The 25,551-nt window shown below is 39.0% G+C and overlaps 1 long non-coding RNA gene across 1 annotated transcript in view; it reads right to left on the bottom strand.

The window, feature by feature from the left end:
* Positions 1-7,619: 7,619 nt before the first annotated feature.
* LOC142032774 (uncharacterized) overlaps positions 7,620-25,551 on the bottom strand; it is a 43,310-nt gene continuing 25,378 nt past the window's right edge. The window contains exon 3 of the long non-coding RNA XR_012650985.1: positions 7,620-7,729. This is a non-coding gene — a long non-coding RNA (uncharacterized LOC142032774). The remainder of the gene's footprint in view (positions 7,730-25,551) is intronic.

Below are 25,551 nucleotides of genomic sequence, written 5' to 3'. Positions count from 1 at the left end.
AATGATTAAAAAAAGTTTCCTATTTAGCAAATGTTTTACATGGTGTTGCATAACTGGGCAGTAGGAAGAATAAAAGTATTACCCACATCTACTTTTATTTCACCTCAAACTTTTTTCCATCAAGAGTGAAACTTGTGGCATTCCTATACAGCCTGAGTAATTTGGCTGCATTGTGAAATCGGAACACTGTATGGTTGTTACTGGGGCAGAAGGTAATTGCATATACAGCTTTCAGAGACGTGGTAAGGGCAAAGGTCTGTCTTTAAAGGACTTCACCAGACTGCAGGTTAGCACTTTCAGAAAGGGATGATAAGACCAAGGAACATGATCTTTTTCTTTAAATATAAATGAAAAAAAGCACATTTAAAGAAATAGACAAGTGAGAATTTTGTTTCTTTTTTAAACTCATTTAGCTGTGTAATCTGATTAGGCACTTTCAAAAGCTGTTTCATCTAGGCATGTGCATCTTAACACTTCAAAATACTGAAGTCTTGCTTGGATGATTTGGGTTCCTTGTTTTTTGTCTCCTAAATGCTAAAGTCCTGTTTGAAAATAGGACACAGGTATGATGTAGGAATTATCTGCAAATTCTACTTGTGACACTTAAAAGAAAATGGGGGTTTTATTATTCTTTGCATGATCATTGTTTTTAAAACTAAATTTTAAAACAGCTGGGGAGTGTTGGTTTCTTTCTTTGTCCAGACAGGACATTGTGTGTGCATATCTGTGGATATGTCCCATAAATCATGTCTTCCAGCTCTGATATCCCTCTACTTAATAGTAATTTTCGTATAAAGATAATATCTACCAGAACATCTCCTGGCAGTCTCTTAGTCTCCTAATTATTCTTTAGATGAATTTGAGGCTTGCATGAATATACACTATGAATTGAATAATGATTGCTATGGAAAGTTCTTATGTTCTTTCTTTCTGAAGTAGCTCACAAGGCAACAGCTGAAATGTTTTGTATAATTAGACCAACCAGAAATCAGCATGGGGAGGGAGGAATCTCTCTCATGGTTCCTCACTGTTTGTAATCTTGCAGATCAATACTTTGTAGCTAAACATGCTGTTGTTTTCAGGCCAGTAATGAGCAATTGCACACTGTATTCTGTAAGGTGAAGTAGAAAACATAAGGAGTTGGTGTTCAAGCAGTAGAGGAATGAAAGTCTTCAAAAGAGTTGGTGAGGAAATATCAATAAGTACCTACCTGAGGTCTAATTTTCAGAACAGCAGCAGAAACACAAGACGAGTAGTACTAAAAACTCACCCTCTCTATAGGACATGTGTTTAATGATCTGCAAGATCCACCCTCCTTTCCCAAGGTGGGTTCCGCTGTTTCCGTCTGTGTTTCTTTGCTGTAAAACCTTTCAGTGAAGGCCACTTCAGTCCCTGCTGGCTGCCCAGTCCTGCACTTCTGAACTCTGCCTTTGGACAGCTTTTCCTTGTGTTTTTTTGGTGTTGTGTCCATCAGCTGAAGTCTTTTAGCCCCTAAATCTATCTACTATGGGAAAGGAAAGATTTCTTTTCTTGTCACAGTTCACCATGTCTGCCCTTCAGCTCTTTTTTTTTTTTAAGAGTAACAATTCCAGTTCACTCATTCTTTCCTCATATGCTGTATTTTCTAGGCCTCGATTATTTCTTATTGCTTTCCCCTGCTCCTTCTAATTGGCCTAGGTAATTCTTATAGTCTGGTGGCCACAGTGGAGCTAGTCCTGCCCCTGTGGCACCTGCATGATCAATAGAGCAAAGGGATTATTTTGTGTAATTCATACTTGCAATCTGCTATAACTCCCTGGTTCTTTTCTATACATCAGCTACTTGTACAATCCTATGTTGTTAATTTTTTTTGCTTAAGAAGAATAATCAGTCTGTTCACCTATTGGCTTGTATCTATCATTTTACTTTTGGAGGGTTTTTTTGTTTAGAATTCAAATTAATTTTGACCATCCAACTTCCAATACAGTGAGTAGTACCAGAACCAGTATGGACTCTTGCAGATCTCTGCTTTGATATCCCGTTCTTTCCTGAGAGTGAGCAACTGACAGCTGCTCTCTGGATATGATTTTCCAACCACCTTCAGAATCCTTACTAAATTCAGGGTATGACATCTACTGCTTCTCTTCTGTCCATAGCACCTGTAACCTAAAACAAATCATGTCAAGTCAATCCAGTTCCCTTCTGTTACAGGGTAATGTACAATGTGGATGTGTCAATTGCCATGTTATCCTCTAAGTATTTCTAAAGGGTCCAAGTATTTTGCTGGATATTGATGTTAAGCAAGCTGGTATGTTTTCTTTCAGCATCCTGACTCTGTTAAAACATCTGTTGATATAACTGACTCCACTTGCAATAGCATTCATGTTAGAAAGTATCTAGAATTTTACAGCTAATGATATGAATCTTTAGACACAGTGATGGATGGTTTTGACAGCAGCATTCACTTACTGTGACTGACTTACTGTAAGTCCTTACTGTAAGGACAAAGCAGTCCTTACAGCCACTTCCTGTGTATAACTTTATGCAAGGGCCTGAACTTTCTGAAACCAAGAGGAGAGTTTAACCTTCCTCTAAAGCAGCAGGTGCTAGCTTACAACTAGGAGGTGTGAAGCAAAGCCTAAGCAATAGTTTAATGTGAGTCAGTAAAAGCCATTTACAACATGGTAGGTTTTGCTACTGCCTACTGCAAATTTTTAATTGCACAAATAAATCATCTCATCTAAGAGTGTTTCTTTAGGGCTTTCTTTTCCCCTAACTTTTAGTTTAGTAAGTAAAAATAGTCCAGTATGCTAAACACAATTTCAAAGGCTACCCATTTCTGAATGAGTTGCTATGAGTTTCTAAAATAAAGGGCAAAACCATAGTAAGAATTGAAGTCAGAGTGTAAATGTTGTCTCCCATGTTAAAGTAAAAATACGTTCTTGGACTCAAAATATTCAGTTCCACAAACTAACAGCTGTAGCTTATGTTATACACAGACAGGTTGATTGTGTATACTTATCTAAAAGATTTCCATGTGTTTATGTAGAGTGAGGTGATAGAAGTGCCTGGAAATATATTACCAAGCTATAAGAGGAGGGGAATCTAATAACACCACCTAAATGTTCCTACACTTGGCAAACGGGTATTGTATTATAGATTAAATTTGCTAGAAAGCTTACATAACTCATGTAATTTGGCTTCCTAATTGAAGGGATTTTAAAAATTGCACTGATGTGTGAGAAGAACTGGATTCTGTTCAGCTACCAAGAATATTGTATCAAATAACCTGCTTCACACTAAATTTAAAAACATCAAATCTGAGTAATGTTAAATTCAGTAAAGGTGCTGCTAGATATGTACACATGTCTGTTAAAATCTGCCTCTAAAATGGCTTAAATCATTTAAGGAAAATGAAACAGATGTAGTCCAAAAAAACAAAAGATATGACAGGCTGCAGGTGAATAGCTAGAGCCAATTCCAATCCTTGGATATGCTTTTGACTTCCGATCATGAACATTAGAGAGCAGAATCTGGGCCAAATAGTAAGTATTGAACTAGAAAATAGGGTATAGAGAGGTATGAAAATAACAAAAGAACATCTGGCAAACACATTCTGTAAAACAATTGAGAATGAAGTTGAAGACAATGCACTTGAACAAAAAACCCCCGAGTTCTTGCATTCATTCCTTGAGTCTGTTTTTAAAGGAAATTTGAGCGCAGTGGAAAAATAATATACCTTTAAACACTTTCAGGGGGAGGGTGATGTCATTATTGCCATTCAGCTATATCAGTATAGCTGATTCAAATAGCAAGCTTCCAGGATGTAAAGTGCACTGTGAGAATAGGCTTACAGGACAGGAAGAAGTCGAGAAGAAATTGGAAATGAAAAACAAAAGTCAGATATGTAAATGGCTTGCACAGTTTACTTATTATAAAAGCAAGCATTCATTGCTTAACAGCAATAAAATACAGTAGTATTGTTACAAATTGTTATAGATGTTATAGGATGAAAAGGAAGATAAGTCAGCTGACAGTAGTATATAAAATGGTTTGAACAATGGTTTTAGGAGAGGTCAATTACCCTGACAATACTAAAAAGGGAAGAAGAACCCAGGATTGAAAAGGATTAGTGCAAAGATGCCCCATTTTTGTCAACCAATGAGGCTACATAAATAATTTATTTTTGGTCACTTTCACAGAGAATTTAGCAGTCAGTGCTTTAGGACAAAATGGAAGATTGTTAGTCTCGATTGGTCTCCTTGTGTTCAAAACCTTCTGAAAATCAGAGTAGATCTATGTTTTGATTGTTCTTTCTGTGCTTTTAACCAAGAAGGCAAAATAGGCCCAAGGAAATACAAAGATTTTACTATCATTGATTCTGTACAAACCAAGGTTTGTGCAGAGCAGTAGTATCTCTTATTAGACCAACTTATTCAGTATACAGGGATGTTCTATTCTGAGCAATTTGCAAAGTGAGGTTATTCTGTTGGTCTCCTGCACTTGCATCCAGTCAACTTGGACATATCACAATAAATCTGTCCTAAAGCCTAGCAACAACTTTGTAAGTGAAAGGATATGCCGCTTTTTCCTACTTTATTTTCCTGCTTTGGCACACTGAGTGCTAGAGATACACCCTCACAGATAACTTGTGCTGGTGTCCATGTGGCTTATGCAAGGCTTATGCATGTCCCAAGAAAGTCTAGATAACATCTAATCATGTATCAGACTCCTGCCTTCTGATGATAGTCATTGACTACTCAGGAATAAAACACTCTGTTGTGTTCATGTATAGAACAGGTCCTGTATTTGTAATTTGTCCACTAGAAGACTAGTGCCTGATACCCGTTAAAGACATTCCTTGTCTTAGTGGCGTTTAGCCCTTCACTATCTTCAAAGTCAATTCCTTGGGAAAATGGAGCACTAGTATTTCTTTCTGAGGCATTCCGCTACTTTGCTGCTTAACCAGGAGACTTGTTTGTGTATCATGAAGGACACGTGTGGCTTTCATTGAACTCCTTGCTGTTGGTAAGCAAAGGGGACAGATGTTGCATGTATCCTTTAGGGGAAAAAGAACACGCTTGTGCCTTAGGAACACTCCAAGTCAAAAGCCTGAACTTGGATTCCTCTTTCCACATGGAATCACGTAACAGAACTTCTGAGATTTCTGTGCTTCCCCCCAAGAACCTGGGTCCCACAGCCTCTTGGGAGAAACTCAATAGTACTCACAAAGCCTCTTTTGCAGACTATTTTCTTATAATCTTCACAAAGCTATTAAGTTATGTATTTTCTAAAATTATTATTTGAAGCTGAGATGGTGCTAGTTTTTCTTTTTAATATGCAACAGTTTAGTTGGAAAATTTCATGGTGGAAAGGTGCATAACCGTTAAAATGACTGGATCAAAGAAGAAGGGAGAAATTAATATGCAGTAGTGATGTATTTGTGGTGGTGTTTGGTTGGTTTTTAAACGCTATGATAATCTTTTCATTATGGGACACAGACTCTTGAAACTTTTGCATAATGTGAGGGTGTGATTGAAGAGGTTAAGGGATTTGCCTGAATGAGAAGGAAATTCAAATTACTGAAGGTTAAAAACAAGAGAAATATTCCATGAATCTGCTTTATTGCCATTTGAATAATTTTAAAGTGTGAATGTTCAAAACTTATAGCACCTACTTCATATGTCCTTTTGACCTGGCTGAATCCAGAACAGCCCTACTGGTTTAGGTTAATGGTCCCTCTGAACTAATATCTTGCCTTTGGCAGCAGCCAGCCAGCTGCACATGCTGACGCAAGGAATATAAAAATAGGGCAAACATATAATGAACCTTGCTGTAGACTACTAGTTTTTGGCAATATGTAGTCTTCTTAAGAATAAGACTTCATTTGCACCAATGTTTTCAATAGCCCTTTGAGGCTCTTTTTCCCATGAACTTACATAAATGATGTAGAAGTTAAAGCTCATTTGTTTCTCTCTTGACATTCGGTGCTTCTGATAGGGGTGTTTTGCAACTTTAGCTGCATTGCATGGAAAAGGTGCTCCCTTTGGTTTTATTTCTGAGCTTACCACTTAGTATTTTCATGGCTAACTCCTGGTAGTCAGGTGTTAACTTTGTCTATCCCTTATTATCCATCCCTTATTATTTGAAAATTCCATTACATCCATGGAACTCTCTTCTAGCTGTTTCAACAGAGTCCTAAGTTTTTTAATCTCTCTTCACATGGAAGCTGTTATGGATTTCTTATATTAGCCTCATCACTTTTTTCTAGTCTTTTTCCCTCTTCTGAGGTGAGGTGACCATAACTACACAAAATATCAAGGAGTGGCTGCACCATAGATTAGCATAGCAATGCAATAGCATTTTCTGTTTAGGCTCATTACACTTCTAATTGTGCTTTCACATCCTTTTGCCTTCTTGAGTGCTGCTGAGCATCAAGGTGCGTTTTCCACACAACTGTCTACATAGAATCCAATGTAATTTTCATGTTATAGCTAATTAAGCAATGATGAATTCTAATATATTTAGGGTCATTTTCCTTGCACATGCAATTTTACTTTGCATTCCACTTGTGACTTTATTACTTGTTTGTTATCACAAAATCCCTCTGCAATTTTTCAGTCATTTTAATACCTGCTCAATTATTTTGTAGAGTAACTTTTCTCACTGTTGAACAATTTATTTTTTTTTTCCTGAGAGGATTTTGCACAAATCCTCTGGCCGTTCAGCTTCCTAGTTTCCTTTAGAGCCCTTAATGTTTCTTGCAGTTTCAAGAGTACTGTGAGATGATGATTTGATATGTCACTTGCTCAATACCATCTTCAGGTAACTTGTACATTTGGGCAGTATGATATTTCTTTGTAAAAAGCATTCTCAGCTCTTGCCCATTACATTAGTGTGTTAACTAATTTTATCCTCTATTATTGTTTCGACCACTTGGACACATGCCAAAGATTAGATTTCCTGTTCTGGATGGATATTTCTGGGTCATGCCTGAAGCCTTCCTGAAAAGTGGTGTTTCACTACTGCTTCTGGCTGTAGTGTGGATTTAGGTGACAGGTGAGGAACAACAGGGTGTTGATGCTGTACCATCAACACTAGTTAAGTATTAAATCTTGCCTCAGTAATTCAGCATAAAGGAATCAGCACTTAAGCTTCTTTTGCAAGATAGAATGTGATGGAGGGAAACTAAGAGTCTTTGGGATTTCCAGCCTTCTTACCTTACTTCTGTTATCCCTTTTCATTCACTGGTGAGCTTTGCTATACATTAAAGACCCCCCTCAAAGACATGCAGGAGGACATTGGCTGTCTGAGAACCAGTATACTGTGCAGACAACAGAGGCAAGCAGTGCATCAGCAGGCCTTGATGTTCAGAGTAGGAACAAATTGGAAGGATGGACACATGGAGTCTAGTGATGACTTTATTTGTGTGGGAATGGTTATTTCTATAAGTCACCTGAATATGAATTTTCATGCTTTCAGAGAGCACATGTATTTTATAGTTTCTTGCTTAAAGAACTGAAAGCATAGGTCACATGCATAATTATTATTTTTTTTTTAAACCTCAGGAACATGATTTATCTTGTCCTTGGATTTTTTTTTTTTAGCATTTTCACATTCAAAGATGCTCATACTCACCCTTTAAGTAACCCTTCCTCTGGTTTGGTAAGAAATATCTCTGCTTTATTTCTTTCTTGACACAAATTTTCAAATGTTGAAGTCTTACAAACTCAGATGTCACTCTGAAGCACTGTAAAAAGGACCACCAAAATGATCACTGCATTTTATTACTCTGTTAAATGTCCAGCAGCAGAATAACACTTCCCCTGTGAGCACCTGGAATCGGATTTGTTTCTTTTAGGAAGTAAGTGAATTTTCATCAGATGGAGCTCCATTTATATTTGTTACCTTCATGCAAACTGAAATTAGAAACTCATCACCTTTATAAAGGTATATTGTTTTTAATTTGTCTATCAGCATATATACTTGCATTGTATTAATAAATATCAATTTTCCATGCTTTCTACATGCAATGTAACAAGTTAAACTAATTAGCAAGTAATAAAAGTTTTATCCGTGTTAGTGTTTTCTTGTAACTATCTTATCTCATTCGGTAGTAAAAAAAAAGTTAATGACTAATCATCTTAATATGACTTGTGAAGGTAGGAACTCAGCAGCATCTGTTTTTAATCCTAGATTTTGCAGTGGGAGAAACTTGCTTTGAGCCATGGCTTTTGGCAGGGAAGGATGCCTCCCTAATACAGATGTAACTCAATCTGATTAAACTCAGGAGGAAAATAGTTGCATTTGCAAATCCAGATTAGGCAACGGCTCTTTGGTGTCAGGCTGGCACGGGAGTGCTGCAGGACTGGTTGCAGATGGTAACTCCTGACACGTGTGGTCCAAGACACCCTCCCTTCTTTGCTGCTCTCTGCTTTCTCAGCCACTAGAACTTGGCAGGAGGTTGAAGGCTGGTGGCATGCAGTCCCCTCAGTTGCAGCAAGGAGCGACGCAGCAGCAAGCCTCTCCAAAGAACTGAGCCACAACAGTGCCCTGGGCACATGCTGGCCTCCTTGTAAGGAAACTTTTATGCAGAGCAACATGAAATGTTGCTTGTGAAAGAACCTAGCTCTTGGTGCCTTCGGGATGTCACCAGCACCCAGCTAAATTCTCATCTCTCAGGTTAAGATCTGTGCACTGTAAAAATCAAAAGGCTGTGGCACTGAATGCCTAGTTAGAGTCCATGGTATAGAGTGGAAATTTGGCTATTGGGTTTCTGTGGAAAAATCACTTAAAGATGTGAAAAAGTGGAAAAAAATATGTCTTAGGAGAAAAAAAGAAAAGTAAGGAAGTTTTTTTAAATAGACTTTAATTCTTTCTTGTTTTATTAAATCTGATTCTGTAATTAAAAACATATATAGTTGAGAAATGAAGGGGGCGATACCTTCCCCTGCTTTGCTTCCCCCCCCCCCCCCCCCCCCCCCCATTGTAGCCCTGTTGGAAGGAAAGTCTATGGGCTAGGAGACTTTTTGCATTTTGCTTTAAGAGAGTATTTGTTCAACTTGAATTTGGCCATGAAAATGGCTACAAGTGACTTTAGATTTAGGGGGGGGGAAAAATGTTTAACAAAGAGCAGAGATGTGACATGCATGCAGCTGCTTCTGGAGAAGTGACCCCGACTTGCTTAAACACATAGATATGGTGGATCCAACGTTTCAGAAAAACTGGAAAACACCGGTTACATTCTGTTAACTTTAGCTTCCCAATTGTCTAGCTTTAACGGTGCTAAGACTGGCACTGTCTGTAGTTTAGTTACCTGTAAAGTCTGTTTTGCTGCACCCTCTGTGGATGTATATGGTATTGCACCAGGTCCATCAGCAAGATACTTAACGTAGTAACCATAACTAGATTTACTATTTTATCTGTACAGCTATGCAAATAATAGAAAACTGTTTGCAGCAGCTCTTGTTGACCAGTACTAGTGATGCTGCTCACTTCAGAAGTTTTCAGTAATCCAAAGCAGAAGCAGAAACGATGTCATGGTATGTTTACAGCACACTTAGCCAAATAAACAGAGGTATAGCTAACAGATGGGTTTTGTTGACAAACTGCTTGAGGATCTGTAAATATGAGGCATACAAAAAATGAGCCTCTCTTTCTGGAAAGAGATTAAAATAATGGAAGAATTCATCGAAAGACAATGTGATCAGTTTTGATAGTTAATAATAAAAGGTAGTATGATAGTTCCAATATATAAAGTACTAGCTGAAACCTGCCTTGTAAGGTTGATATGTTGATACTTGGGAACGAAATTATTTTCAATAAAAAAGTTTGAGCCAGCTTTGTCTCAGTTGAAGTCCATAGTTGAGCATTCAACTGGAGAGAAGATATACAGAGCCCTTCTCTTCCCCTTCCATCCTCAAGCTCTAAAGGATTAAAGTAATCTCCACTATGGTGGTGTGTGTAGAGAACATGAAACTGTTGGTAATTTCCCTATACCCCCTTCTTGAGGTCCCAGGGGAAAGCACGCTCCTCACAGAAATAAGGCACTTCAGTTCTGGCAGTTCCCCTCCAGCCTCTCTCCTGAACACTTAAGCTCCTATGAGCCATACTTGGTTCCATAATGAATTCAAAGGTAAAATCAAAGTTTATCAGGCATAATGTTTCCTTTAATGTACTTGGAAACACCTACTGTCATGTAGTGTAGTCAGCATCACTACTCTTGCTTTATACTTTTGCAACTGAGAGAATTGTGCATTTTACTTTTTAAATTTTTGTTTTACATAAGCTGTAAAAGTTCAAGCAGATGTTAAGTGAAAATTCCTCCCTGGGATGCTGGGAAAACCAAAGTGCTCTTTACTATGCAGACTGTTAAATAGCTACATTATAAACAAAGTAACATTTTTTATTTTTTTTTTAAGCAAGCATGTTTTACAAATAACTGATGAGAACATTATTTCAGAAAAAACCCTATAGCTAGTCAGCAGCAATATTTTCAGTTGCATAGCCTATTTTGGTTTTGGCCATATTACTGCCATTTGGCTATCAAACAATCTATGTTTAAAAATTTGTTCCAGTTCAGCCCATGTTTACATATGTACCATTCTCAGTCAGCAGTCGGTTGTAACTTATGCAAGTTCAAAGTAAGTTTAGATGCTAAGATGAAAATGCTGCCTGTAAATAGAAGAATTAACCTCTGTCACCTAGGTCATTACTTTATAAATCTGTTCTATTTTGGAAAAAAGAAATATTTTTGAGCATTGTCTTCTTCAGTCTTATAAATCAGTGCTTAGTTGTACCACTTAATACATACTTTGTGTAATAATTATTTGGGCTAAATACTGTTTTCTTATTGCTGTCAACATAAGAGGCTGCTTGGACCACCTGGAATCTACAAACACACTCTCTTCTTTTGCATTAATTGCATGCAGCTGAAGGTACAACTTGATTCAGTGGGATTTTTGCTGAGGTCCTGAACTAAGTCATCAAGACATGCATGAAGTACCTACAACATAGATTTTTAAAGATCTATTTTATTCTGTTTCTTAAGCTAAAGCTCTAATTTCTAATATTTAATAGAACCAATTAATTAGGAAATGTACTGAGAGTTAAATGGCCATGCTGAAGATGTGCAATGTCATTCAAATAGAAATTTTGTATGTACACACAGATGTAAGATACTTGCATACTGTTCATACATACATAACATTATCACCCTGCTCTTCAGAATGAAGTCCCTGCCTCTTTGTAGATTTCAGCTGCAAGTTCAGAGCAGCAACAATTGCTTTGAAAGTAGCACTTGGCATATGAAAACTGTATGCTAGGTGTGCTCTTGAATGTTACAAGCTCTCAGGGCGGCATCCACAGGAAACACTACAAGGCTAAGAGTGGACAAGCTACCCTAGAGTATCTGGGCAGAAACTATACTGTGGTAAAATATTACTGTTCTTTATGGCAGCTGTATTAGGATTGTTTAGTTTTCTCTCCTGATGATGATAAGTGAAAGATTTGACTTTGGTCTGAATCACAGTCCTACGTACAATATCCTGTGCTACCTGGATGATACTTGGGTGTTTTTCACTTACAAATAGTTGCATGATTGAAGGCTAATTTTATACTAAAAAATCCCAACTTTTCTGGGAGCCCCCCCAAATATTATGACGGGAAGTATAATTTCATAAGTAAATTAACTGATATTCTACCTTGAATTCACACTCATTTTACCTACAGCACTGTGTGCCAAGAAAACTTTGAAACAAAACATAGTCTGGAGTGATGCAGAAGATCTTGTCCCCACTTGCACAAGTCAGTCATCAAGCCCCCAGTTAAACAGTGTTTTAGCTGTGCAAGTACAATTCCCATGTGTTTCAACAGGAAAAGCAGAACTTGGTTTTGTGTTCTTCAGTGAAGATAGAGTCCAAACCTACCATGAGTGAAGCCTAAAGCAAGAGGTTTTGGTTTGGGTTTTTTTTGGGGTGGGGTTTTTTTTGTTTTGTTTTGGTGTTGTTTTTTTTTTTAACTGGAGTAATGCAAATTCAAAGCCATAGAAGTATGGCCATGTATTCCTATGTAAAATGTTTTCACCATGCAATAATGGCAAAGGTCTGAAAACTAATAAAAAATTGACTCAAGAGAATAAAATAAAAAAGACATCTTACAACCATGATTTGTACATTGCCAATTTGTCCCTGGGCACAGAATGCAAAAATTGTATGTGAATCTTTTGGGGGGAGCTTAAAGAATTCTGTGTTCATAAGTAGTTAACTGTGTGCAATACAATTCTGTGGCAAACTTTGCCCTTGAATTTTTAACATATTAGCATTCATCATAGCATTTGTGTGTGAGACCATAGCTCTCGATCCTACCAAAGATGGAGAGTTCCAGTTGTTCTAAGCAAGGAGCTGTGTTTACAGCAGACAAAACCTATGGCTAATGCAAGAAGTGTGGCAGAGCTGAAGACCCATTAGATACCTGGCATCTGAGGGTGGGAAATGGGGAGGCAGCTGGAGCAGTTTCAGAAATGTACTGTTGCCTCCTTCCTGCAAAATAACCTGCTTCATGGCTGGCTGATTAAGGGGTGGAAAAAATTGTTGTTGGCCAATGAATATGAACAGCTAAAAGCTAATCTTGAGTCAATTTCTATTATAAGTCTCTTTTTCCTATACAAGAATCCTACACAAGCAGAATCCAGCTCCCTTTTGTGCCACAGATCCTGTCAGCTTGTCACGCTCCCCTGGGACAGGGCCTGGCCTGTAGTGAGATCAAATCAGGCAAAAAAAAAAAATAAAAAAAAATGACAGTGAGCCATTGATAGGAGAGACCCTCCTCCCACCTGCAGCCCTGGGATGCCCCACTATTTGGATGCTTCTTATAATTGGCACAATTAATTCTTCAAGTGGCATGCCTGATTGCTAGCTGCCATACTTCCACAATAAAGCAAACAACCACAATTACTAAGCACTTCAGCCAACAAAGATGCAATTTTAAAATAATAACACAAAAAAGCTGGATTTGGCAGAGCATTTAGGTACGTGCATAAATCCAAAAGATTTGATTTTGCAGAAGTTTTGTTTTCTTCAGATGATAATATTTTTGACATGTGAAGTTTGATTGTTTCATAAGGCCACAAGGGTCCACTCTGACTATCTAGGCCAGCCTCTTACATAAGGTGTGACACAACTTCACAGAAATCACTGCAACTCCTCTTGCCTGTGGTTGAGACCGCATGTTTATTTTAAGGTAATAGCTGGTGTGGAATCCTGACCCTGCTGAAGTCTTTAGAGATAACATTACAGCCTTGGCCTTCATAAAGGCAGAGCTTTTTCAGAGAGGCTTAGGGAACTCAGTAAAAGTTAGACATCGAAGGCTCCTGGATCTTTGAAAGTTTAATCTTCCAGTCCCACATGTGGCATATACATGATTATGCCATTTATGTAATGGTTCCTATAATAACCTCCGTGTAGAAAAATTACCTTATTTTCCAATAGAGAAAAAAAACCCCAAGATGTATTTTGTATTTTTATAAGCTAGTGTTGGAGCCCTCAACTGTCAGATGCTTTCACTGAGTATAAGGGCTTGGAAGCATCGACCATGCTGCCTTATTACGCTTGGGTCATTCTCTCAGAAATCATTGTGTGCTAAGGCATTATGCAAGACAGCTGCAACTTTTCTCGTGCTTTCCTAAGAAAATTTCTCTATCATTTCTGCTCTGTATGACACAAGGCCTTAGGTACAGCCCAAAATAAGTAGTAATTGCATAGTTCATAAAACAAGTGGGCGTGAAGAACCATCAGGGTATAAGGCAAACAAGAAGTTGTAATGTAAGAAACTTTGTTTTCTCTAATAATTTAAGGTTCTGGAATTCACTTAAACTAAAGTAAATTGGCTATAGTGTACTCATGGGTCCTCATTAGTGTGTTATGACAGATATAAGGACCCTGAATATACTCTCTCTTTACCCATGAGTACTGCATGTCTGCTTGATCAACTATTGTAGTTCCATTAAAATATTTTAACTTCACTGTTGGGGAATCTTCATCACGTTGTGTCTTGCTACAGCTGCCAAATCACCCAGATCTTTTCTGTTTCAAGGTTACCATTCCCCACAGTGAATTTGGAAAGTGTTTGAGGACTGGTAGTTGCAACTGGTATAAATTGTCTCTGGAAGACTGAGAAACATTGATGCTCTGTTAGTAAAATTCTGATTTGTTATATAGAATTTTCCCTAACAAGCCTGGTTGATCATGTCATGCATGGTGTCAGAAACATCTCACCTGAAGGCAGGCAATAACATTATTAAAATACCATAGTTTGCAGTTACTGTATAATTGCTGTAATCGCAATTGTTATTCCCAGGGTAAGGTAAACTAATTTTAAATCTTTTTATGATAAACTCTGTTTATAAATCTTTTTTTTTTAAATACTTTTTGTCTTGCTTTTCCTGGCATCTGTCAGGAAATAGCTGTTCTACTTTATAAAGCAATATTATTTCCAAGTACCAGATTACTGTATATAATCCACTAAGAAAACTGATTGTTTCACAACAACAGTTAGCCTTTTATAATACAGGAAAGACACCTTTATAGTTATTAAGTATATAGCTCTTGTTGAGACTGGCAACTGCATTAGGTTTGTCAGAAGTAGAGCACTGGAACCTACAAGAAATCACTATGGAGAAAATGCCTTTCGGTTTAAAAGTGAATCCTTAAAAAAAAAAAAAAAAAAAAAAAAAACAACCAAAAAACCCAACCAAAAAAACAAACAAAAAAAACGAAACCAAAAGAAGACATGACATCTTGATGCGACTGGAGATAATGCAAAAAAGTCCACAGACTGCAATGCAGTAAAGACTTCAAGGTGGTGTGGGTGCATGGGTGCACACACAAACGTGCATATGCTTATATGTTCATTTATGCATAAGTTCATCTAAAGTCAGTGGAAGTTGTCAACACTAGGTAGTGTCTTCAAGAAACTGTGTGTCATAGCAAATACAAAAAAATTCCGTAAAATAGTTTAGTATTACTAAAGATTTTCATTCTTTAACTGTCGCTGAGCTGTCTCTCATTCAGGAATATTTCTCATATTTATTGGATGGTGCACAGTAAGAAAGGATGGTTATGAGAATGCAGGCGTCCTAGAACTATAGTATGTTCTAAAAAAAATAGCCAACACTTTTGACACAGAAAGAAATTACTGTGATAGTACTATTATCAGGGGTACAATTCAGAGATATTCATTTTTCTGTATAATATCATTTGCTTTATTCAGAAAAAATGTGTGCAGTGTAATTTTCCTGTGTAAAATAGGCTTTTTAGTGACCTGTTAGTATCTATGAATTTAAATGGACACTTTTATAATTGTTTTTTTTCTAATAAAATTATAAGTACAGCCCAAAAGAGGCTATTTGCCTGAACACAGGTTATTGGCTCTTCAAGTGTGAGGGATGCATGGCAGAAAATAAAATAAAATAAAAGTGACAGACGTTTCTGCTGTAGAGTAGTCATACTTCATGGAGGTCTTATACTGTTCTATTCTACCTAAAACCTAAGAGGCTGAAATTTTCCTGGGCACTGAATTAATAAATTATGTGAGATTTCTAGCCACAGTGAATTTGGCCCAAGGAGACCAAGACAAGCCCCATACTTACCTCAGTGTTAACCCAATACAGAAGCTACAGAAGATGTAAAATCATGGTGTCGTGGTTTAACACCAGCCAGCAACTAAGCACCACACAGCCGCTCACTCCCTTCCGCCTGACCCAGTGGGATGGGGGAGAAATTCAGGAAAAGAAGTAAAACTCGTGGATTAAGATAAGAATGGTTTAATAGAACAGAAAAGAGGAAACTAATAATGATAATGATAACACTAATAAAATGACAATAGTATTAATAAAAGGATACATACAAGTGATGCACAATGCATTTGCTTGCCACCTGCCAATCGATGCCCAGTTAGTCCCTGAGCAGTGATCTGCCCCACCCCCACTCCCCTCAGTTTATTTACTGGGCATGACATCACATGGTATGGAATACCCCTTTGGCCAGTTTGGGTTAGCTGTCCTGGCCATGTCCCCTCCCAACTTCTTGCGTCCCTCCAGCTTTCTTGCTGGCTGGGCATCAGAAGCTGAAAAATCCTTGACTTTAGACTAAGCATTACTTAGCAACAACTGAAAACATCAGTGTTATCAACATTCTTCTCATACCTAACTCAAAAACATAGCACTGTACCAGTTACTAGGAAGCCAATTAACTATCCCTGCTGAAACCAGGACACATGGCTATAAATTGCAAATCTTCCTCTAGGAATATGTCCTTCTCTATCACTGGATCACAGCTGAAACTGGCTACTGTGTTTATATTTTAAAAAATCCAAAAAATAATATTTAGGAATGAAATTCTTCTCGATTTACCAGGGAAAGTCACCGAGACACAAACGTGAGAATTTAATATAGTGCATCAGTGACTGCCCAAGAATCAGAGATGAGAAAAAGGGAGGAACATTCAGCTTTTGCAACACCTTACCAGTCAAGGTGTTCTTTCAAATCACTTTCCAGTTATTTCTGCAGGTAGGATATTTGAGAGCCTGATAGTGTCACAGGAGGACTGGTGTTTGATCACTGCTCGCATTTGTTGAGGCAACTCCTCTGCACTCTTGTGCAGCCATTGGCATGCTCTGTCTTCTATTTTTAAAAAAAAAAAACAAACCACAAACCCCCTGAAACCCTGAATGATTTTAGTCTTAAGCATAGAATGGCAAAAAAAGCAACACAATCAAGCAGCTCCATGGGTTGCAGGGCTAAAGAAATCTGGTGTCCTATATCTGTCTCCCACATGCATTATCTGATGTTTAACAAGGAGTGAGCTCAGTTTGCCATATAACGTGCACTGGGCACTGATAGGGTCTCTCTCTGCCACCCATCTCCTTATTTTCATTGAATTTGTAGAAACTCAATGTCTTTGGGCTCTCTTTTGAAATTGTCCAGTGAGTACAAAGTTGCTGGTGTAGACTGACATGCTTATACACACAGCATGATTGCATAAGTCCCATTCCCCTAGAAAACCAAACTAAAAACCTGCATTCCTAATGATCCATATAGAGCAAGCCCCAGGCCCACTGAAGTCTGGTGGGAGTCTTAGTATTTGGTTACAGTGGGATCCAGATTTGGTTGCAGAACTTTATACTTAGTTAGAGTGGTTCTGTGCTTTGGTATTGATAGATGTGTAAGACATTTAATACCATGACACTTGCTACCTCAAAGCTTGCTTAATTTCTTACATGAAATCAGTGCTTTTCTTAGGTCCACAAAGACAGTATTAGAGATAGGCAGTCAGACCCTGAATTGTTCACTGCTACCTCACAGCATGGACCACGGTGTATAGCAGAAGAGGAAGCCTCTAGGAGTAAGAGGGACCTGTGTTTAGATGTACCTGGTGGCTCTATTCAGGACAAGTTTTTCAATTGTGTAATGCTAAATATGAAACTGTGTTGAATACTGACATATATTGTGGCTTAGAAATTAAAAATAGGGGAAGCGGCAGTGGGATTGATTTCAGGTACCTTGAACAAAGGAAGAAACAGTGCAGTTTGAGACATTTGGGTATCGAGAATGGGCGTTGGACAGGAGGTGCAATGGAGGACCTCAGGCAGACCTGCAGCTTTCTGAACAGCAGCGTGAAGGCCAGGCAGGCTACTTTGGGTATCTAGCTGGCACTAGATGCTTGCTGTCTGGCAAATAAACCAGTAACCTCTAATGATTCATACGTTTGCATACAGACATCTGAAGATTATATTAGCAGCTCTCTTCACTCCCTTTGCTCATGGCCAATTCAAGAGTAAAGGAAAGAACTTGCAGCATAAAAGAAATACAAAGGCAACATTGTGATGTATTATTTTCATTTGCCCGGGAATTATAGCCCTCCTTTATTCGTACAAAAGGTTGGAACAAACAAAATGTACTGTCTTTTGTTGTATTTGGAAAGGAAAAGAGTCTTCTCTCTTGAAACAGAATTGGAGTGAGACTCAACAGCTCTCTTCTCTATCTGAAATTTGAATGTTGAGGCAGTCTGAATTCAAGAGTTTTAATCAAAGGCTATTGACAGCTTACCTGGCTTTGCAGGCCATTTCCCTGTCTGAAACTCTAGCTTTGACCTGTTTCTCTGCCATAGAAACACAAATGGGGGGTCATGGTCCTCCATTGACTGCAGTAAAAGTGACTTCCCAAAGACTTCACTGTGGCAAGCTTGCAGGGTCACTGCATGGCAGCGATGAACACCCCTCACACTCACTGGTTTTACATAGGGACTTGGCAGAAGAAGTCCTATAGTTGAATTTAATGAAAGTAGAACTACTTCCTTCTGGATGTAGCTGTTGACTGTCAGCAAACTTAGCTTCAGTAGAAACTTTGACAATGCTTTACTCTAGTTATGAGTGCAAAAACTCCCTTGTTATGCTTGGCCAGTTTGTTCCAAATGGAGAGTAAGAGAGAATGAATGACACATAGCTGAAGCATTAAGACAGTGAACACGTACTGTGCCAAAGATGAAGCAAATCCTTAGAGCTTGAAAAAGTCTTCCACTTCTGAAGAGCTTTATGGTAGTGAGGACAGCATCTCTTGGGGAATGCATTCCTCACCTGGTGGCCAGAGGCTGTGGTGAGGTGGTTGGGCTTGGGACAGGATTTGGGGTGCTCCGTGTCCCCTCAACCTGCTGCATGGAGGAGGGCAGGGAGGATTCTGGCTTTGTTCTCCTTTTTTCCTCCTCCTGTCCCAAACCAATATCCTCCATGGTAGGATACTTTGCTGCTTCCAGTCCAGCAGCATCTCTCGGTGGCTGCTCACCCCCCAGATGCTGTGCAGAGCATGGGCTTCACCACCAGTAACTCAGAGCAAGGGTGCTGTGATGCAAGGGCTGAGTCCTGCCCATTCCTTTTGCTTCCGCCCAGCCACACTCCTCCTGGAGACACTGTATTGTGTTGCGTGGGGAGGATGAAGCCCTAAATACAAATACAAAAATGTGCCCTAATTCAGAAATTAAAAGCATCAATGTTTTTAATGTGGGGATAGGATTCGGGAGGAGGAAGGACCCAGTCTTTGGAGCAGGGGAGAGACAGTGGGAGGAAAGCTGTGAATATCATGTACAAAAGGACAAAGGTGGTGTCTGTCTGAGTAGGCTTAAAAGGCAGGTGGAAGGAGGCTATCTCCTGCAATGTAGCTTGTAACAAAAAACTCAACCCTTTGAAATCCCCATGAGCACTTGTGTAACAATATACTACGTGGTATTTGTTGGCAAGTCCCAGCAGTGGTTTTTAGCTGGCTGTTGAGTTCGTGTTTCAGTGTTTCAGTGTGGCTGTCCTGCTGGGGCTCTGTGTGTCTCCACCACATCTGTTGAGTCTCAACCACCCTGTAATTCACCTCCAGGTCAGACCTCATGTATGCATGGGGTGCTGGCTGCTGTCAGTGGTTTTCCAGAGCCTGCCAGTTCCATTGTGGGTACTTATCACAGTGCTGCTGCAGACAATATGCACCATGTTAGTTTTGGCTTTGTCTGTGTCTTGGGTACAAAAATACAGTCATCATCTCATGTCTAGGAGCTTTGCTTGTGTTTCCATCATGGCCTTTTGTATTACGGCACTTTTGCCAGAGTCCTTTGCTTTGACTCAGCCTTGAGTCAAGCTTTGGTCAGCCTTTTGCCTTTCTGCTCTAGTAATTCCCTGAAAGCATCTACATTGTGGGATATCTTACTGTGGCAAGGCTGAGTATGTGTCTTTGGCAAGTGCAGTCAAGTCTAAGAACTATGCATGGATCCGTGAAGAAACCCAGAGAGATACACGTGTCCTAGAGCACATACATAAACTTGGTATGTTGATGTCTGTAGGGCTACTGATAATTAAACAGAAAGTACATCTAGCCAAGGCAACCTCAATGCACTGGAGACATAGAAATATCAAGGCAGCTTAGTACAGAGTGTGTTATTAAGTAAAGGACTTGTGGCAGCAGACCAGCTAGGGCCACATGAACTCCACAGGGAACAGGCTCCCTGCAAAATGGATTAATGTCTGCTCTAAGGAGGGATGCTTAGCGTAGCCTGAGGTACTAAATCACTTTGAAAACCAGTCTGATGTGCGCACCAGCTACTTTAACGCAAGCTAACCACAGTTAAAGTGGTTCAACAACCCAATGTAGACATGGCCTAAAGCAGTGCAATAAAATTCCCTTCTTTTCCAGGCCATTTGTGGTTGTGTTGGCAGGTAATATAATCCTGGAGGTGGAAAAATTACTGTATTACCAACAGGAATTGGGAGGGGAAGTCAGTTAACAATATTGCTAGAATTTTTATTGCAGAATCAGCAATTACAATACAATTGTCTTGTTCCGGAAAAATCAAAGTGTGGACACGTGGCCTCAGTCCCTGGAATACGCCATCCCTGACATTTTGCATAATCCATTTTGCAAAGGGCTGTTCAGACCCATGGGGTGAAGACCTCTGTCCCTTGTTTCTCACTGTATACCTGTCATGGTTTAACCCTAGCCAGCAACTAAGCACCACGCAGCCGCTCACTCCCCCCCCCCCTCCAGTGGGATGGGGGAGAAAATCAGGAAAAGAAGTAAAACTCCTGGGTTGAGATAAGAACGGTTTAATAGAACAGAAAAGAAGAAACTAATAATGATAATGATAACACTAATAAAATGACAGCAGTAGTAATAAAAGGATTGAAATGTACAAATGACACGCAGGGCAATTGCTCACCACCCGCCGACCGACACCCAGCCAGTCCCCGAGCGGTGAATCCCTGCCCCCCCCCCTTCCCAGTTCCTAAACTAGATGGGACGTCACATGGTATGGAATACACCGTTGGCCAGTTTGGGTCAGGTGCCCTGGCTGGGCATGAGAAGCTGAAAAATCCTTGACGATAGTCTAAACACTACTGAGCAACAACTGAAAACATCAGTGTGTTATCAACATTCTTCACATACTGAACACAAAACATAGCACTGCACCAGCTACTAGGAAGACAGTTAACTCTATCCCAGCTGAAACTAGGACAATATCTTATTTTTCAACATTTTTCAGCACTAGCTATCTACATTTGGGAGAAAGGACTTCATATATTTCAGCACTATATAAGTTCATAAGACTTCTAAGTGGAACTTCAATAACTTATTTAATTTTACGTTATCAGTTTCATGACGCCTTCTGCAGGTTTGTGTTTTTAATCGCTTGTGCAGTTTCTCGACGGCTTCGATGTCAGGGTTGCTTGTCATTACAATAAATCAATTAAATGATTGCTATTAATGATTATCTAATGCAAGGGGAAAAGGCATTTCTTAGCCCAGGGCACAGAGAAGTAGGGACGTAGATGGTTTTGGTGTTGTAGCTGAAGACTCCTTGTTTTGCCAAGATGGAGACAATACATTCTCCTCTATTCCATCTTCAAAGAGTAAGGGGGATCATTAGGTTTTGGTAACCTTACAGCATGTACAGGACATTTGTTCTCCTCACTGAGAACCTCCAGATACTTGTGAATAAAATGAAAAATAAAGAATTTGGCCTAGGAAAAATAATGCATGTCTTACAAACTTGTGATTTATCATTGTGAGGCAAACACTGAGTGCCTTTTGTCTCTTATTTTTACACTTTAAAGTTAAAATGAGGATAGCACAGTTTATACTTTTACATGAGTGTAACAACCATGTCCTGCCTGTGTAATCTTCCATGTTATCAGCTATTTCTAGCAGACTCCAACATTTATTTACAATTTTTCATTTCATCTAGTTCACTTATCTTTGAAAGCCTACGCACCAGCAAGTCAAGCAGAGTACCTGCTCTGAAGTGGTCCCTGAAGCGTTGATCTAGCTCAGTGTGTTGAGCTATCCCAGCCAAAAAGGCTTGATGTCTAATGCACCCTCTGTGGAAACGGAGCTGGAGAACAGGCTCTCACACTTACAGATATGCAAAATGTTGGCATTGGGCTTGTAGCATCTAAATTCCACTAGTTTTGTTTAGAGACTTGAAAGCCTAGTCCAGCAGAATGGTTCACTGACCTTTCAACAAAGTAAGGACAATTTGGGTAATACCACTGGTCATTTAAACTAAATTTAACTTCGTTTTCTTAAAAGTGAGATCTGAAGTGGATCAAGGAAAAGGAGGAAGGGAGCAGAGGAGAACCACAGACACCTAAACTAAGTGGTGTGTACAAACTGCCTGTCATTCCTACAAAGTTAAAGTGTATACTGGAGTGAGAAATGAGGGAACATTTTTTCAGCTGTGCAGTGGGAAATTATGAGCCTTTCTGTATTTGTGACCAAGACCAACTGTTGCTTCAGTCAGGAAATACTGCACTGAGTAAACCTAAGGAAAACATACCACTGTTTTTCAATTTAATTTTATATGAAAATGAAATTTAAAACTTTGCCAGATTCTGCAAGAAATAGCTCTAAAATAATAATAAAAAAATCTAAGCTGATGGCTGCCTGCCAGTTACTCTACTTCCATTGATCCATCACTAGAAGACCTTCTGTGGTCACATAAGCTCATCTGCTATTAACATTTCTAACCTGAGGTGTTTCATATTAAGTGGTTCCCATAATAACAAAACAGTCTTTGAAGTGATTTCTTAAGAATCTGGAGGGAAAAAACCCCACTGATAATTACAGTATTTGAGGTTAATTACTTGGGGCTTGCTTCTTTTCAAATGGTATACATTTTGTACTCTCTAAGCATGTGCATAAATGGTGCAGCTTGTGAACTTAACAAAGTTAAGCTCCTTCCTTCTGATTTATATTTTCAATTCACTCTCAGACTCATTTAAAATAAAGGCTGCTAGGCTAGAGGAGAGCCAGAAGAGAATGACTAAAACAAATTAACAAGCAACCAAAAGCAAGAGAACAGAAATCCTGCCAGGTTCACAGAGCTGATGGAGAGAAAGGATGGATGAGACTTAATAGCTTATATGCTGTTCTTTAGACTCTATGCTGAGGCTAATGTGGTAATACGTCCTGACATACTGAACACAGTAGTATCTACAATATGGGAAAAATCTTCTTCTGCCAGGGGTCTATTTGTTAAAGGGAGCGGTTGGTTCAAGCTGCCTTGTGATCTTTCCATCAGCTCTTTGGGACAGCAGTGAACTTCTTTGGTTTGGGACATTATTTCAAGCAAAGGGAACTCCCAGTATGAATCCTGAGATAGAAGCAGTCTGATAGAAGTTGGAGGCTGTTGGTTGTGCTTTAGTGTAATATTAATTACAGGTGTGGGAGAAATAAGGTTGAATGGAAAATATAAGCTAAGTCATGGATATGTTTCATTTTATACCCTAAGATGTACACAGCTTGTATTACATAATTAAGTGGGTGTGCATAGGTTACTCATGATTGCAGCCTTATCTCTGTTCTAAAGCTTAGCTGTGGTATGTCTACCTGTATGTTACAATAAATTGGATGAGCAAGCTCATTAGGCAATATTAATAGATTCTTTTTCTGGAGTCCATCATCAACATGGCATTCCGTCTGACGCCTCAGGACTTTCTTGCCTGTTTTTAAATTCCCTTCTGTATTTTCACATTCAGACCATCTAGTGGTAGTGATTCATCAGTTTAGAAATTCTGCAGGTTGCTTTTGAATTGTGTTTGTAAGGAATAAGACTATCCAGCACGAAGAAGCATACAGCAAAACTGCAGTGGGAGGCAGCTTTCCATGTGAGACACTCAACCTGCAAATCAGCTGCACTCTCCTGGCAGACTGCAGCTTTCTGTTCATGTTAGATGTTCTCTGTGATAAAGGACATTGTCTTCAGGACAGAGACATCCCTAGCATTTTAACAAGTCAGAGCAACTTAGGCACCCTTGCATCTGATATGCCAGAGCCACAGGTGTCAGTGAGCTATGTCCTGGTGCTCGCCAGCTATGTCGAAAGAGAAAGCGGTGTACTTCTGTGATTTGGGTGCCCAGCCTGGCCCTCAAGCACTTCCCTGCTACCCAGGGGAAAGTTGAACTGGCTGGGCTGCAAAATCCTGGACCTGCCATGCTTACTAAAGAGCTTCACCCCAGGAGACTGTCTGTTGTTCCTAGCTAGGTGATATATGAATAACATCAGAATTTTACTGCCTGCTGTATTCACAGGACCTTAAGGTAGTGCACAATTTTAAAGAAAGATTATGACTTGCAGCCAATGAAATGATGTGATCCTATTCTTACTTTTATGTAGGTGATCAAATTTTAAAATAGGTACATTCAGGCAAGTGACTACAGCAACTAAATGCTTTCTTGCTTGACAAACGTTTGTGGCTTTGAAATGAGATCTCTGAATTTCAGTGACAAAGGGTGCCTGCTGTTTGGTTTTAATTGTTGCTTCTGACCAGCCAACTAATGGGAGAACTAAGCTTTTTTCCAGTTATCTATGGATGTTCTGGATGAAGTTCAGATGAAGACTTGTTTTCCTTGATTTACTGGGAGCTGTACATGAAAAGTTATTATTGCATGTCCCATTAGCTGATGAATGTCAAGAGGGCAGAATAAGCAATTTTGAAAGAGTTGTTGAGTTGAAACAGGAAGCAGACAATATGGGAGCTTGTTTCCCTGCAGACTGAGCATTTGCATATGGAAGTGAAATGGACTAGAAACATTGAACCTCTACTATCAGAATTTGACTTTGTTTTACAGCTGTAGGGCTGGATATAGCTGTGGGTGATCTGACTCTAGCTACATTTACATAGGCATACATTCACGGTTCATCCACTGAAATCAAGACTTTAATATCATTTAAATTCAAATCGCTGCCAAAGAGATCAGACTCAGGTCCTATGGTTTCTACATACCTCTACAGAGTCTGGCTGAGCCCATTTTTGCGTGGACTTTTACCTCATATAACCCCATTACCTTCACTAGGACCACACAAATGTAATTCAGTGAAAAGCTGGCACTACGTTTCCTGAAACTCAGTCTGTGAACTTGAGTTTCTGGGTGGATAGGCACATATTCTAATTCCTTTTGTAAAAATTGCATGTAATTAATCATGAAAACAGAAGACCTCTCTTTTCCCCACTGGTATTTATGATCCTCTGACCCTTTTATACAGGAATATGAGTTTGCTTTGGTGTCACTACTTAAAAACTTTCCTTCCCTACACTGGTATGCACATTTTGTGTCTTTTAAAAAAAAAAATAGCTAGATGTATTAGCACAACTGAAGAACACATTCTTTTTATTGTTTTTTACTAACATTACTAAGTTTGTTGATTCTTCAGAGTGTTTGATACTCTCTTAGGAGATGAAAACTAGATTACCTCTGTTCTAATGATGATCAAATATATTCGTGCTTCCATTGCCCTACAACTAACAAAACAGTTCAGTATTTATTTATCAGGCTTCTGTCATTAAAGTAACACTTTTATAGTGATTCTAATCCACAAAAAGGTGCTACTTCATAAGGCAGAAATACTGTTCCATAGCTCTGTACAGCAAAACAAATAAATTTATTTCAACCAGCACAATATATATTTGGAAGCAATTATTACAATGTCACAAACAAACATCACTTGGTAGCTGATTACTTGCATATTACTCTTTCCATAGACTAAAT

This window comes from Buteo buteo, chromosome 7, assembly GCF_964188355.1.
Source record: "Buteo buteo chromosome 7, bButBut1.hap1.1, whole genome shotgun sequence".
NCBI classification, from domain to species: Eukaryota; Metazoa; Chordata; class Aves; order Accipitriformes; family Accipitridae; genus Buteo; species Buteo buteo.
Note: the sequence above shows the minus strand (reverse complement) of the source record. Positions and strands in the feature narration are given on the sequence as shown.